Source organism: Rhinopithecus roxellana, chromosome 20 (genome assembly GCF_007565055.1).
Source record: "Rhinopithecus roxellana isolate Shanxi Qingling chromosome 20, ASM756505v1, whole genome shotgun sequence".
Lineage (NCBI taxonomy): Eukaryota > Metazoa > Chordata > Mammalia > Primates > Cercopithecidae > Rhinopithecus > Rhinopithecus roxellana.
In genome coordinates this window covers 3,701,378-3,714,890 of record NC_044568.1, presented here as the reverse complement: position 1 = coordinate 3,714,890, position 13,513 = coordinate 3,701,378, and positions in this window count along the sequence as shown.

The window sequence follows — 13,513 nt, the reverse complement described above, 5'->3', positions numbered from 1 at the left end:
GCATCTGTTGGAGCAACCTGAGCTAGGATTTCAAGGAGGACTTCTTAGAGGAGGCGACTCTGAAGCCATCATCAGTGACTTCACTTGTGGAAGAAGGGGAGGAGTCTTTCAGATGGCAGGACAGCCATACACAAAGTTCTGGGGGCTAGAGAGCTCATGCAGCATTGCACAAGCTATTCAGAGGCTAGTATAGCTGCAGCCAGGAGAGCTCATTTGGCCAGAAGGGCTGATGGTTCCTAGAGAGGTCAGCAGCCCTTACAGCCTGGAGTGAGGAAGGCAGTGCTTATAAAGCAAGGGTGGTGGGAAACCATTGCACAGATTGTAATAGAGTGGCCAGTTCTGTGCTCCAATTAAAATTGACGGAAGATCCCCTAAAGTCTGCCAGCGTTGCTTATCTGTCTTTGAATTCTCTAGTGTCTAGTGGTCAGCAAGTGCTGGTAAAATAAATACATGATGTGGCGGAACCACTTCAATAGGATGTGAGCTCTGAGTGAGTTCCAGAAAGGTGCCCTGCAATCACTTATCCCAGAAACTGGTGGGGAGGTTTCAGTCAACCTGTATAAATGCCCCTGGGGACTGTCCTTTGGATGAGCAGGTGGTCTTCTTACCTATGGCATGAAAAGAGAGATACCTTTCAGAAAGTCTTTAAGGGGAGCAGAGCAAGCACTGGGAGGGACTAATAGAATGACGAAAGAAGTGAGAGGCTGAGGGCCTTTCGGAGCTGCCGCTGCTTAGCCAGAGGAGGGAAGCAATTGCATCTCCAACAGGCGGGCTGTAAAGGGATGCAGCTCATTACTTGGAGAGAGTGGTGAAGCTGGGAGCAAACAGCTTCTAGATCAAGCTGCGAGGTAAGATGTTTAGTAATTGAAGGAGGCTGGTACCATTTGGAGGTACAAATCTACAAATCCAAGGTCTGTAGCCCAGGGAATGACCACATGGTCACAAAACATAGCCTGCAAATGCCCCCACCTGAGGTCGTACAGAGATAAGTTACCCCCTTGGGGGCTCTGCAGATCCAGCAAGTCAGATGCTTTTATTCACCACCCCCACACTTAATAGCACAACTCGTTCTGAGATCATTTTTAAAGGAGAAATGAAAGCTGTATGTCTGTGTGTGTATGTAAACACCATCTTAACACATTGCATGCGCTTTTGATACACATGTGTGTTCTACACCATCATTTGCAGGGACTTCTGCTGTTAAAACTGTTCTCTGTGAGGCACGAATGGTAGGCTTATGAAACCCAGCCATCTTTAGGCCGGGTGCACTGGCTCATGCCTATAATCCAAGCACTTTGGAAGGCCCAGGCAGGGGGATCACTTGAGGTCAGGAGTTTGAGACCAGTCTGGCCAACATGGTGAAACCCCCTCTCCACTCAAAGTACAAAAATGAGCTAGATGTGGTGGCAGGCACCTGTAATCCCAGCTACTGGGGAGACTGAGGCAGGAGAATTGTTTGAACCTGGGAAGCGGATGCTGCAGTGAGCTGAGATCATGTCATTGCACTCCACCCTGGGCAACAGAGCGAGACCCTCTCTCAAAAAAAGAAAAGAAAGAAAGAAAAACCCATACATCTTATACCTGAGGACTGTTTGGGGGAAGCAGCTGCTTTTGCCCGTTGGTTTCTCTTGGCATTCTCTACTCACAGGGACCCTCACCTTGCACCTGCTGGGAAGGCCAGTTCACCTCTCGGGGCTACTTGTGTTACACAAAGCTGGAGGAGAATGAAGTCAAAGTGGCTAATTTTGTTAGAGAAGAATTGTTTTGTTCTGCATTGGGTGAAGTTTCTCTCTATTACACTTTTCTACAAATTCCCCTGTTCCCAATTCCCTCAGACAACAAAACTACAATTTGCTGGATAAACAAAAGCAGTGGGGATGAAGCCTCCCTGGCAGCCATTCTGTCAGAGGTGCTGTGCTTGTTAGCATGGTAAAAGAGTTAGAGGAATTTTTCAAGTTGTACAAAATTGAATTACTTAATAAACTTGGTGTAACTTTCTTCCCTGGGAGTCAGTGTTGTTAAAAAAAAAAAAAAAAATCCAGAAAGACTATTTTGCTGCATTGGCATTTTACAATCGGGCAGGGTGTTCAAACCCTTTTTTCTTCATCCATTTTTTTCTCAGTAGCACTTGTTCCTTAGCCCTTTCTTCCTAGCTAATACGCTCTGTAACTGTTTTAAAAAAGAAAGAAAGAAAGAAAAAAGAATGGCTGGCCTCAGTGGGTCATACCTGTAATCCCAGCACTTTGGGAGGCAGAGGCAGGTGGATCACCTGAGGTTGGGAGTTCCAGACTAGCCAGGCCAGCATGGCAAAACCCCACCTCTACTAAAAATACAAAAATTAACTGAGCATGGTGGCACACGCCTGTAATCCCAGCTACTCGGGAGTCTGAGGCAGGAGAATGGCTTGAACCGGGAGGCATAGGTTGCAGTGAGCCAAGATCATGCCACTGACTTCTAGCCTGGGCGAAAGAGTTAGACTCCATCTCAAAAGGAAAAAAAAAAAAAAAAGAGTTTAGATGTCTGGTTACCCTTTCAAATCGTCTAGCTAGTACGTTGGACTTTTTGTTTATTCAAATTTTTCCCCCTTTAACAACGTTGTCCCTACGATCACCGTCAAAAGGGAAAACAAGACAGCAGATTAATCATCCATATTAGAATTTCTCAAATGCCTGAGGCAAGTTCGCATGCCATGGATGGAAATGGTATTTTCAACTGGCAGACTGAGCCGGTCCTGCCTAGGAAACCTCCTGCCTTGGCACGGTGGTGTTAGTGGCTGAGAGCTGTATGTTTATTCCCTGGCCCTCTGCTGATCCCTGGAAGCAAAGTGAGTGTCCACAGGCTTTCTCTGTAGTGACACCAACGTCCTTCTGCCCTTGTTTCCAAGGTGAGCCTAGTTAGGTGCCAGATGGCAGGGTCCTTCCGCAGCTTTCTGAAGAAATCCTGTGCCTTGCTCTGGTCATGCAAAATGCCCAGTCGTATCAGGAACAGTGAGCTCAACTCCACCTGATACTTTGTCTTGGATGGAACACTTTGCTTTATCATTAAAAAGAATAATAACAATGCCTTACTTAGGGCTGCAAGCAGTGTTGATGTATTCAATAGTGCATTGGAGAAAACATCAAAGCAGATTTGCAGAAGGTGCCCATCCTATGGGCACCACCAAAAAGCATTTTATTAGCCCGCCCCAAATATACATTGTCATGCAGAGTGGAAGGATTAAATATTTATGTCTGTTGGCTGGGGTAATAAAATTGTATTCAATTATGTCTCAGGCACTACCTAATGATTGTTGAAAACTTGGTAATAACACGGAAACTCATAAAAAATACAGGATAAACAATGCTGGAAGAAAATTACGGGAAAATAGCCTCTGGCCTGTGGAAATGGGACTTTATTTTGAAATAATTTGAAATAACAGTGTATGCATAAAAAAACAAGTGAGTTTATATAACCACACTCTAATCTCCAGAAACTTTTCTTTATGGTTTTGTTCTTAGTCAAGTCAAAAACAAGGGCTATATCAGTGGTGTTTCCAGTAAATCCTGATAGACTTGGGGTTCCTTGAGGATAGCCTTTTATTGATCTCTGAACTCTTGGCACTTACAAAGACCCTAGTTCAGAGCAGACTGGGTACTCAATAAATATTTGCAGAAGTATTTTTTTTTTTTTTTTTTTTTTTTTTTTTTGAGACAGAGTCTCGCTCTGTTGCTGAGGCTGGAGTACAGTGGCGCAATTTCAGCTCACTGCAGCCTCTACCTCCTGGGTTCAATCACTTCTCCTGCCTCAGCCTCCTGAGTAGCTGGGATTACAGGCACCTGCCACCCCGCTCGGCTAATGTTTTGTATTTTTAGTAGAGATGGGGTTTCACTGTGTTGCCTAGGCTGGGCTTGAACTCCTGACCTCAAGTGATCTGCCCACCTCAGCCTCCCAAAGTGCTAGGATTACAGGCATGAGCCACTGCACCCAGCTTGCAGAACTAAATTTAAAAAATAGTAATTGTTGATTACTTCCACATCATCTCCGTATTCCAAGGATCCTCAACCAGAGTGATTTTTGTTCCCCGGTGGGCATTTCGCAATGTCTGTAGACATTGTTGTGTTTTGCAACTTGGCAAGGGAGTATGTCCTCCTGGCATTCATGGGGCAGGGGCCAGAGATGATGTTAAACATCCTACAGTGCATAGGACAGCCCCCAAAGCAAAGCGTTTATAGTGCTGACAATGAGAGTCATCTTCACCTATGTATCTCCTTCAGTATTCCCAGTGCTCAGGGCTTCACTTGGAGAAATGGTGCATCCAGCTGTCCTTGAGAGAATGGCGGTATCCTTGTATTGGTTTGGTAGGGCTGCTTTAAGAAAAAACTAAAGACTTGGTGGTTTTTACCATCTTGTGTTCTGGAGGCTACAAGTCTGAGATAAAGATGCCAGCAGGTTTTGTTCCTTCTGAAAACTGGGAGAGAGGATCTGTCCCATGCCTCTCTCTTAGCTTCTGGTTTTTTGTTTGTTTGGTTGGTTGGTTTTGTTTTTCGATGGATTTTCGCTCATTGCCCAGGCTGGAGTGTGGTGGCACAATCTTGGCTCACTGCAACCTCTGCCTCCTGTGTTCAAGCGATTCTCCTGCCTCAGTCTCCTGAGTGGCTGGGATTACAGGCATGCACCACCAAGCTTGGCTTAGTTTTTGCATTTTTAGTAGAGATAGGGTTTCACCATGTTGGCCAGGCTGGTCCCAAACTCCTGACCTCAGGTGAACCACCCGCCTTGCCCTCCCAAAGTGCTGGGATTACAGGCGTGAGCCACCATGCCTGGCCAGCTTCTGTTGATTTGCTGGCAGTCATGGGCACTCCTTGCTTGTAGATACATCACCTGAATCTTCAGCTGCATGTTTACATAGAGTTCTCCCTGCGAGCATGGATGTCTCTATATGTCTATTTCCCTTTCAGTAAGGACAGGGTCCTATTGGATTAGGGCCTACCCAAATCATCTTTACTTGCTCTTCTGCGAAGACCCTATTTCCAGCAAGGTCACATTGACAGCTACTGGGGGTTAGGACATCCACATGTTTTAGGGGGAAACAATTCAGCTCCTAGCAAACAACTTCTCTGCAGCCCTGCAGTTCAGATCCGCGATCTCTGCTCAGTATTGTGTTGCCTGAGATCTGGCATCTCATCTTCACTCTTCCAGCCTGTTGGGCGTCCTCTCCTGCAGTCCTGGGCAGGCCTGCACCCCCAGCCTCTGACCATGCCTCGGGCCTGTCTTGCTCATCCAAGTTCCTCTGCCTTTGCACTCTTTTAACCCCGATATGGGTCTGTCTGCCCTCCTTCTCCTTTGTCCCAGGAACTTTTGACTTTTCCACTGACACCTGTGGCCTCTGGTGTGACCTCTTCTAGACTTTCTCCCTGGCATGCCCTATCCTCTAGGACGGCATTTCCAGGTTATAGCTGACAACTCACTTATCAGGTTTACCTCCCAAACTACTTTTAAGAGCGCTGAGCGTGTCTTATCCATGTGCCTGGCACAGTGCTGAACCCCTGTGAGTTACATGGAAATGCTTAATGAATCCTATCCTGTTTATCCCAGTAATGGCCCTCTAATTATCTATGCAGGTGCAGGGTCAGAATGCCTTGTCCTCAAACGTTACTCACCTCATTGACTCACTGTGCAATCTGAGACCAAGTGCTTGGTATCTCTCTGCCCAGTTATCTCATTGATAAATGGAGGTGATGGTAGTGCCAACCTCACAAGGCTGCTGTGGGGACTAAATGAGTTTATACAATAATTTTGAACAATGCTAGGTACATGCTAAGCTTTCATGACTGCAGCAGCTATGATAATTTAGCATAATCTGTGCTTCCCCCCAACACGCTCTCTCTGGGGTCTCTGTTCCTCTGCTTCTGAACATGCTTAGACCTCCATTTCTGTAGGAGGCTCCTACTGTTGCTGTAACAAATGATCACCAATTTGGGGTAATTTCAAACAACATGAATGTATTTTCTTGCAGTGCTGGGGGTCAGAAGTCCAAAATGGGTCTTACTGGAGTAAAATACACGGTCAGCAGTGTTGCATTTCTTCCGGAGGTTTTATAGGAGAATGCAGTTTCCTGCCGTTTCTGATTTCTAGAGGCCACCCAGGTTACATGGCTCATGGCCATTTTCATCCTCAAAGCCAGCAGTGTGGCCTTCAGACTCCAGCCCCGGCTTCCAGCGTCACACACCTCCTTCTCTGGTCTTCCTCTTATAAAGAACTTTGTGATTACTTTGGGTCCACCTGGATAATCCAGGGGACTCTTCCATGTCAAGATCCTTAATTACATCTGCAAAGGTTCTTTTGCCAGACAAGGTGATGTATTCACAAGTTCCGGACATTAGGATGCAGGCATCTTTGGCAGGGGACAAGATTCTGTCTGTTGCACTCTCTAAAGGCATTCCACCTGTGTGATGGCTTTATCTCCAGCAAACATGCTTTCACATTCAGGCTCTGCCACCTAGAAGCATGGGACATGTAATCTCCCCAAGCCTGTTCTGTCTTCTACAAATTGGGACGAAGAAATTATCAAGTGAAGATAGAGGAGTTGGAATCCTATGTGCCTAACACATGGTACATGCGTGCTAACTTGTGGCTGTCACAATGACTGTTGTTGGTTTCTGTTTTATTTGTGTTATTTTCTCCCAAGTATGGTTCTTCTTACCTGCAGCCATCGGTCTTCTGTTGATCTCTAATGTAAGGTGTGCAGTTGGGGCTGTCTGTTGGCACCACCCTCGTGTGACTGCATTTACCTGCATGTCGGTTCCTTTGCTAATTTCTGTTTGGGCAGGATTTGCTTTTTGTTTGCTTAGCAAACTTCATAAGCCATTTCTGATTTCCAGTAGCGCTCCACAGGCAGATCTCTCTTGAAAGGTGTTGTTTGGTTTGTTTACCTCCTGTTCATTATTCCTACCTCTTCAGGCTACAAGTCTCCTGGGAACGGGTGTTGGACATGGACGTCCCACCCTGGACCGCCGAAAACCTTGGGAGCGTGCAAAGAGACTGGGCATTCTAGAGGGGCTTTCTAGGAAGGAGAAAAAGCAGACTCAAACAGAAAATGGAAAAAGAGAAATCCTAAGAGGAGTCTCATGAGATGATTAATTCTCATTTGCAGTTCATGCATTTTCTCCAAACTTCCAGATCATGTTGGGAGTTGGGCACAGAGGATCTTGTTAGGGGGCAAAGAGAGTGAGTGTTTTTTCCACTCCCCACCCCCACGCCCATCTTCCTATTCCCCTTCCACACACACAAAGAAGGGAGCTTTAACTTTATCTCAGGAATTCTGTTCCCAGGTTCAGTGCTGGGGTAAAATCAAGGCCCTGGCTCTGTCCCTCGCTGGGTGATTCCCCACTTGTGTTCATCACTCAAACGACCCAAATGCGTTTTCCTGTAGTTCTGGAGGTCACAAATCCAAAACGGCCCTTACTGGGGTAAAATCAAAGCCTCAGCAGGGCTGCATTTCTCCTGGAGGTTTTATGGGAGAAGGCAGTTTGCCGTCTTTGCCGGTTTCTAGAGGCCACCTGGATTACATGGCTCGTGGCCCTACTCAGCTTCAAAGCCAGCAGTGTGGCCCTACAGCAACATCATTTCCTAAACTGGGAGAGAGGAGGCCTGGGAAGGATAACATAGCAAAACCATCAGATCCTACATCTTGAAATCAGAAGGCTGTTTCCTTTTCAGTTGACTTTGCTATGTCTAAGCTTATATCCAAAAGAATGCCTCCATTTGCTGCTAGTCTTTATACCTTTGCATTCCTTGCTAATCTCTGTCAGTAAAGAGGAAGGAGGGTCAGGTGCAGTGGCTAAAACCTGTAATCCCAGCACTTTGGGAGGTCAAGGCGGGCGGATCACCTGAGGCCAGGAGTTTGAGACCAGCCTCGTCAATATGGCGAAACCCCATCTCTACCAAAAATACAAAAGTTACGCGGGCGTGGTAGCGTGACAGTCACCTGTAATCCCAGCTACTCAGGAGGCTAAGGCAGGAGAATCACTTGAACCTGGGAGGCGGAAGTTGCAGTAAGCCGAAATCGTACCATTGCACTCCAGCCTGGGCCACAAGAGTGAAATTCTGTCTCAAAAAAAAAAAAAAAAAAAAAAAAAAAAAGGAAACTGAAGATTCAAACCTTGGGTAGTACTAGGACTGCTATAATAAAGTTCCACAAACTAATGGGTTCAGCAACAGAAATGTATTGTCTCACACTTGTGGAGGCCAGAAGTCTAAGATCAGGGTGTCGGCAGGATTGGTTTCTTCTAAGGGCTGGGAGGAGGAGTCTCTCCCATGCCTCTCTCCGTGGTTGCTGGCAACGCATGGTGCTGCTTGGGTTTTAACTCTATCAGTGTGATCTCTGCATTCACCTGCACGTGTTCTCCCTCTAAGCATGTCTGTCTCCGTGTCCAAATTCCCCCTTTTTATGATGACATCAGTCATATTGAACTACGACCCATCATGACTTAATTTTGTTACGTCTGTAAAGACCCTTCTTCCAAATCAGGTCTCACTCACAGATCCTACAGGGTTGGGCTTCAACATCTTTTGGTGCGAATGAAGTTCAATCCATAGCAGACAGGCAATTCTTTTTACCTGCTATTTAATAACACTTTTATTTCTATTGTATTTATTTTACCATGCATAACGGCAGCAAAAAAGTTTGTTTCCACTTATAGATCTATTTTTTCTTCTTTTTCAGTAAATGAATTTACTTTTTAAAAATCTCAGTAAAGTGATTTTACGAAAAGTTGTTAACTATGTCATAGTACAGGTGGTCTTCAGATATGGACAAATATGGAAGATACAGTGTAAGATTAGGGCAATCCTTGGTCCACCAATCCTTTGAGGCTGAGGAGTAGAAAGAACAAGAATAAAGATGGTAAGTAGAGTGAGGTGTGTTCTTCAAAGATTCCTTTTTGTGGACCATTTCTTCGAGAGACAAGGTTTGTTCCTGTGAGTAAATGTGCTGTTGCTTTTTTTAGCTCCATCGTTTATGCTTGCTAGTATTTCACAACTTGATGTTTGAGTTCTATTTCCATGCCATGCAGAATGAGGTAAATAATCTGAAACTTACATTCCCACGTGGAGTAATTTCTATAATGTGGAGTTTCTTAAGCTTGAGGGCGTGTCAGAAGCCCCTGTTGGCATTGTTAAAATGCAGGTTGCTGCACCCACCCCCAGATTTTCTGACTCAGTAGCTCTGGGGCAGAGCTCTGTTATTTACATTTCCAGCGAGTTCTCAGGTGATATGGATTTGCGGATGGGGAGGGTACATTTTGCAGACCACATTGCTAGTGGAATGAGGTGTCTGTTCTGTGTGCGTAAAGATTCTTCAGGATCCTTTCCAGCCCTGCGGCTCGGATAGGTCAGATTGCAGCATTCTGGGTGGGCTAAGATAATGATACTAAAGACTTTGTGAGGTTTAGGCTTAAATTCTTTTCTCGTTGTTTCTTTTACTTTATCTTGCTTGCTTGCTTGCTTTATTTTATTATTATTATTATTATTACTACTACTATTTTTGCAAGGTCTCACTGTGTCACCCAGGCTGGAGTACAGCGGCATGATCATAGCTCACTGTAGAGCCCCAACTTCCTGGGCTCAAGTAAGCCTCCTACCTCAGCCTCCTGAGTAGCTGGGACTACAGGCACGTGTCACCACACCTGCCCGCCTAATATTTTTTTTTTTGAGAGAGAGAGACTTGGTCCCACAATGTTGCCCAGGCCAGACTTGAACTCCTGAGCTCAAGCGATCCTCCTGTCTTAACCTCCCAAAGTGCTGGGATTACAGGCATGAGCCACCACACCCAGCTTAGAGCTCCCTGTTTTTGGTCCTCAGGGGATCTTGGTCAATATCTCCCGTCATCTGGCTGTTACCCACCACTGTACTTGATATTCTACTTCCTGTTTCTGCTGGGTGAGGATGGGCTTCTGATTGGTGGAAAATAACCTGGAAAGAGGGCCCCAGGCAGGAAAACCATTACGGAAGCAACGTCTGTCCACCTACCAGGCCTCTGGGAGGCTGAAGAAGGCCTGTTGTTTTGTTTTGTTTTTGTTTTTTTCCTGTGGGTTACTTAAAACACATTTTTTTTAATGCAAAAACAGGGTTTCCGAAATTATCTGTCCACCTATTTAACTGTTATAAGGTAGCACTTTTAATTCATTTCCATAATTACCGACTGTGTCATGCTGTGGAAAAGATTCAGTTGGGGTAAGGAGAACGGTCCCGTATAAACCCCCCTATGAAAGTGTGGCCCAGGCCAAGAGCAGCTGCTGTCTCTTCCTGGAAGCCACAGTGTTGTTTGAGAACATGTTTCCTCTCATATCCCCCACTGGACCCTGAGCATGTTGCCATCGGCCTTCCTCACACCCCCACAACCCTTGGCCCCATCATCTGCCATGCTCCATGCCCAGTGCCAAGCACAATGCCTGGTGTTCAGGGTATCATTTGAAGGAGAAGTTATAAGTCAGTAGCATCCCCAAGCCTTTCCCAGAGCAAGTCAAGCCCTGAGGCCCACAGATTCTTTGGGCAGCAAGTTGTTCTCCAAGAAGTCCTTGGTAGACCTGGCTCTGTGCCTAGTTGGGCCAGGCTCCGTCCTCCCCGGCGTACCCTCCTAGCCCAGCTTCTGGGCAGCCAGCGGTTAAGTCCATTGTGGGAAGCTATTGAGTCTGAAACAGTGACAGCAGGCATGCAAAACTACTTCCTAGCCCTGCAGGTGGCATAATTGTATTTTCAGGGAGGGCCAATCTATTAGCAAGGTGCCTGTCTCAAATGTGTAACTTTTATAAAGGAAACACTAAAGGCCTCTTGGGGTGAAGGATATTATAATTATGGATGATTTATACTCCCCAGCTCATGTATACATTGCACTTGATGAGAATGTTCTACTTGACGTGGCCAGAAACATTAAGCAAAAAACAGTGTTGCAGCCTGGGTTAGAAACCCATCCTTTGTTTTACGTCTAATCTATCCAGTGCTAAAATATTTGGAATGATATCTCTGCATGCTGCTGTGAAGGAAATACGAACATAATGAGTGCATTTCTGATTTCAGACCAGATCATCATTTCCTTCTAAAATACCTCACCGAGTTTAGCATATTTATTCCTTGGTGGAATGTTTGCTGCATATTGCGGTACAAAAGCAGAAGAAAATAATCACTATAATTATAATTTCCGGGCTAGGAGAGACCTTAGTGGTATCTAGTCCAGGGTGTCCTGGCTTAAATTACAGCATCAGCTGGTAAGTATTCTACTTTTTATGATTCAGAATCTAGACATTAAAGAAAAGAGGAAGAGAGACGAGAAAAGACATTAATAAAGGAGGTGCTTTTGCGTTAATAAGAACACAGACCTAGGTGTCTCACCTCCACTTCCTACCTGAGCCACGTTTGATAAGTAAGAATCTCGCTGGACGTCAGTTTTCAGCTCTAGAAGAAAACAAAAACAAAAGCAAAACCCAAAGACAGGGATCAAGGCCAGGAGTAGTGTCTCATGCCTATAATCCCAGAACTTTGGGAGGCTGAGGCAGGAGGATTGCTTGAGACCATGAGTTCACGATCAGCCTGGGCAACATAGCAAGATCCCAGCTGTACAAATAATCTAAAAATTAGCCTGGCATGATGGTGTGCACCTGTAGCCCCAGGTACTTTGAAGGCTGAAGCAAGGAGGAAGAAGCAACAAGATTGCTGAAGCTCAGAAGTTCAAGGCTGCAGCGAGCCGAGATCGCAACATTGCGCTCCAAGCTGGGCAACCGAGTAAGAGCCTTTCTCAAAAACAAAACACAGAGGGATAGGACTGAGACAGCCCTCACTCACATAACTGTTAGAGCGGTAAATCGGATAGTGCATGCATACTATTATTACAGCGGTATTGCCAGGCAGCAGGCAGGCCCAGGGTGGTGTAAGTCGGCTTTGCTCATCCATTGATGAAAGCTGCAGAACATTCCTCAGTTGACTAATGTGTGAACTGTGCGCTGAGAACTGGCCCGAGGTCCTCCAGCTAATGAGTGGCAGAGCCGTGCTCTCCAGACTCAGGGTCAAGGCGCTGGGTCTGAGCTGCAGCTTTTATCACGCTCCCAGAGACCCCTTCCCTTGTTCTCCTAGCAGCTGGATGGAGCCCCTGGTCCTCAGTATTTCTCCTAATTCCATCAAAGAAGGACCTGGGATTGTTTCCACGCTCTGTGTTGCGGACTAGGGAGCTAACTGCAGTTCCTTTCTGCAGGGAGGAAGCTTGCTCTACAGATGAGGAAGGAAACACACAGCTGCCCAAGCATGTCACTTCTGAACTGTTTAACAAATCCACGTAGCACATCTTATTTCCTTGATAACTTTTTAAAAATTGTTCTTTAAACAAATGACTTCCTACTGTAGCCTAAATGTAAAATTTAAACAATAGCTGTGTTTTCTAAGTCCTCACTCCCACCCACCCACCCCTCCCCCCCTTTTTTTTTTTTTTTTTTTTTTTTTTTTGACAGTGTCTTGCTCTGTTACCCAGGCTGGAGTGCAGTGCCATGATATCAGCTCACTGCAGCCTCTGCCTCTCAGGTTCAAGTGATCCTCCTGCCTCAGCCTCCCAAGTAGCTGGGAGTACAGTGCACACCACCATGCCTGGCTAAATTTTTGTGTTTTTAGTACAGTCAGAGTTTCGTCATGTTGGCCAGGCTGGTCTCAAACTCCTGGCCTCAAGTGAACTATCCTCCTCAGGCTCCCAAAGTGCTGGGATTACAGATGTGAGCTGCTGCACCAGGCCTTAAATCCCTTTTTTCAAGAAATCAGTTTTTGGGCACAGTGGCTTATGCCTGTAGTCCCAGCATTTTGGTAGGCAAAGGCAGACAGATCACTTGAGCTCAGGAGTTGGAGACCAGACTGGGTAACATGACAAAACCACGTCTGTACCAAAAATATAAAAATTAGCCGGGCGTGGTAGCACATGCACCCCTGGGGTCTCAGCTACCCCTGAGGCTGAGATGAGAGGATCACTTGAGCCCAGGAATCCAAGGCTACAGTGAGTCATGGTTGTGCCACTGCACTCCAGGCTGGGTGACAGAGTGAGACTAATTCTGAAAAAAAAAAAAAAAAAAAAATCAGATGAAATTAACATCACTTACAATTAACCATTTTGAAGTGCACAGTCCAGGGGCGTGTGGAGAATCCACCATGTTGTGCCATCAACATTTTTCTCTACTTTCGAAACATCTGCCTCACCCCTGGAGAGCACCTCCTACCTGTCACATCACAATCAGTCCCCTTTCCTCTCTCCCTCCATGTTCGGGATAACCTTTCCTCTGCTTTTCATCTCTATGAATTTGCCTATTCTGGGTATTTCATGTAAAAGAATCATACCCGTTGTGGTGTCTGGCTTCTTTCACTCAGCATGATGTTTTCAAGGTTCTTCCACATTATCACTTGTGTCAGTGCTTTGTTCTTTTTTTTGGCGGGGTGGTTGGGGGTCGGGGAGACAGGGTCTCACTCTTTCACCTAGTCTGGGGTGCATTGTTGCAGTCAGTTCACT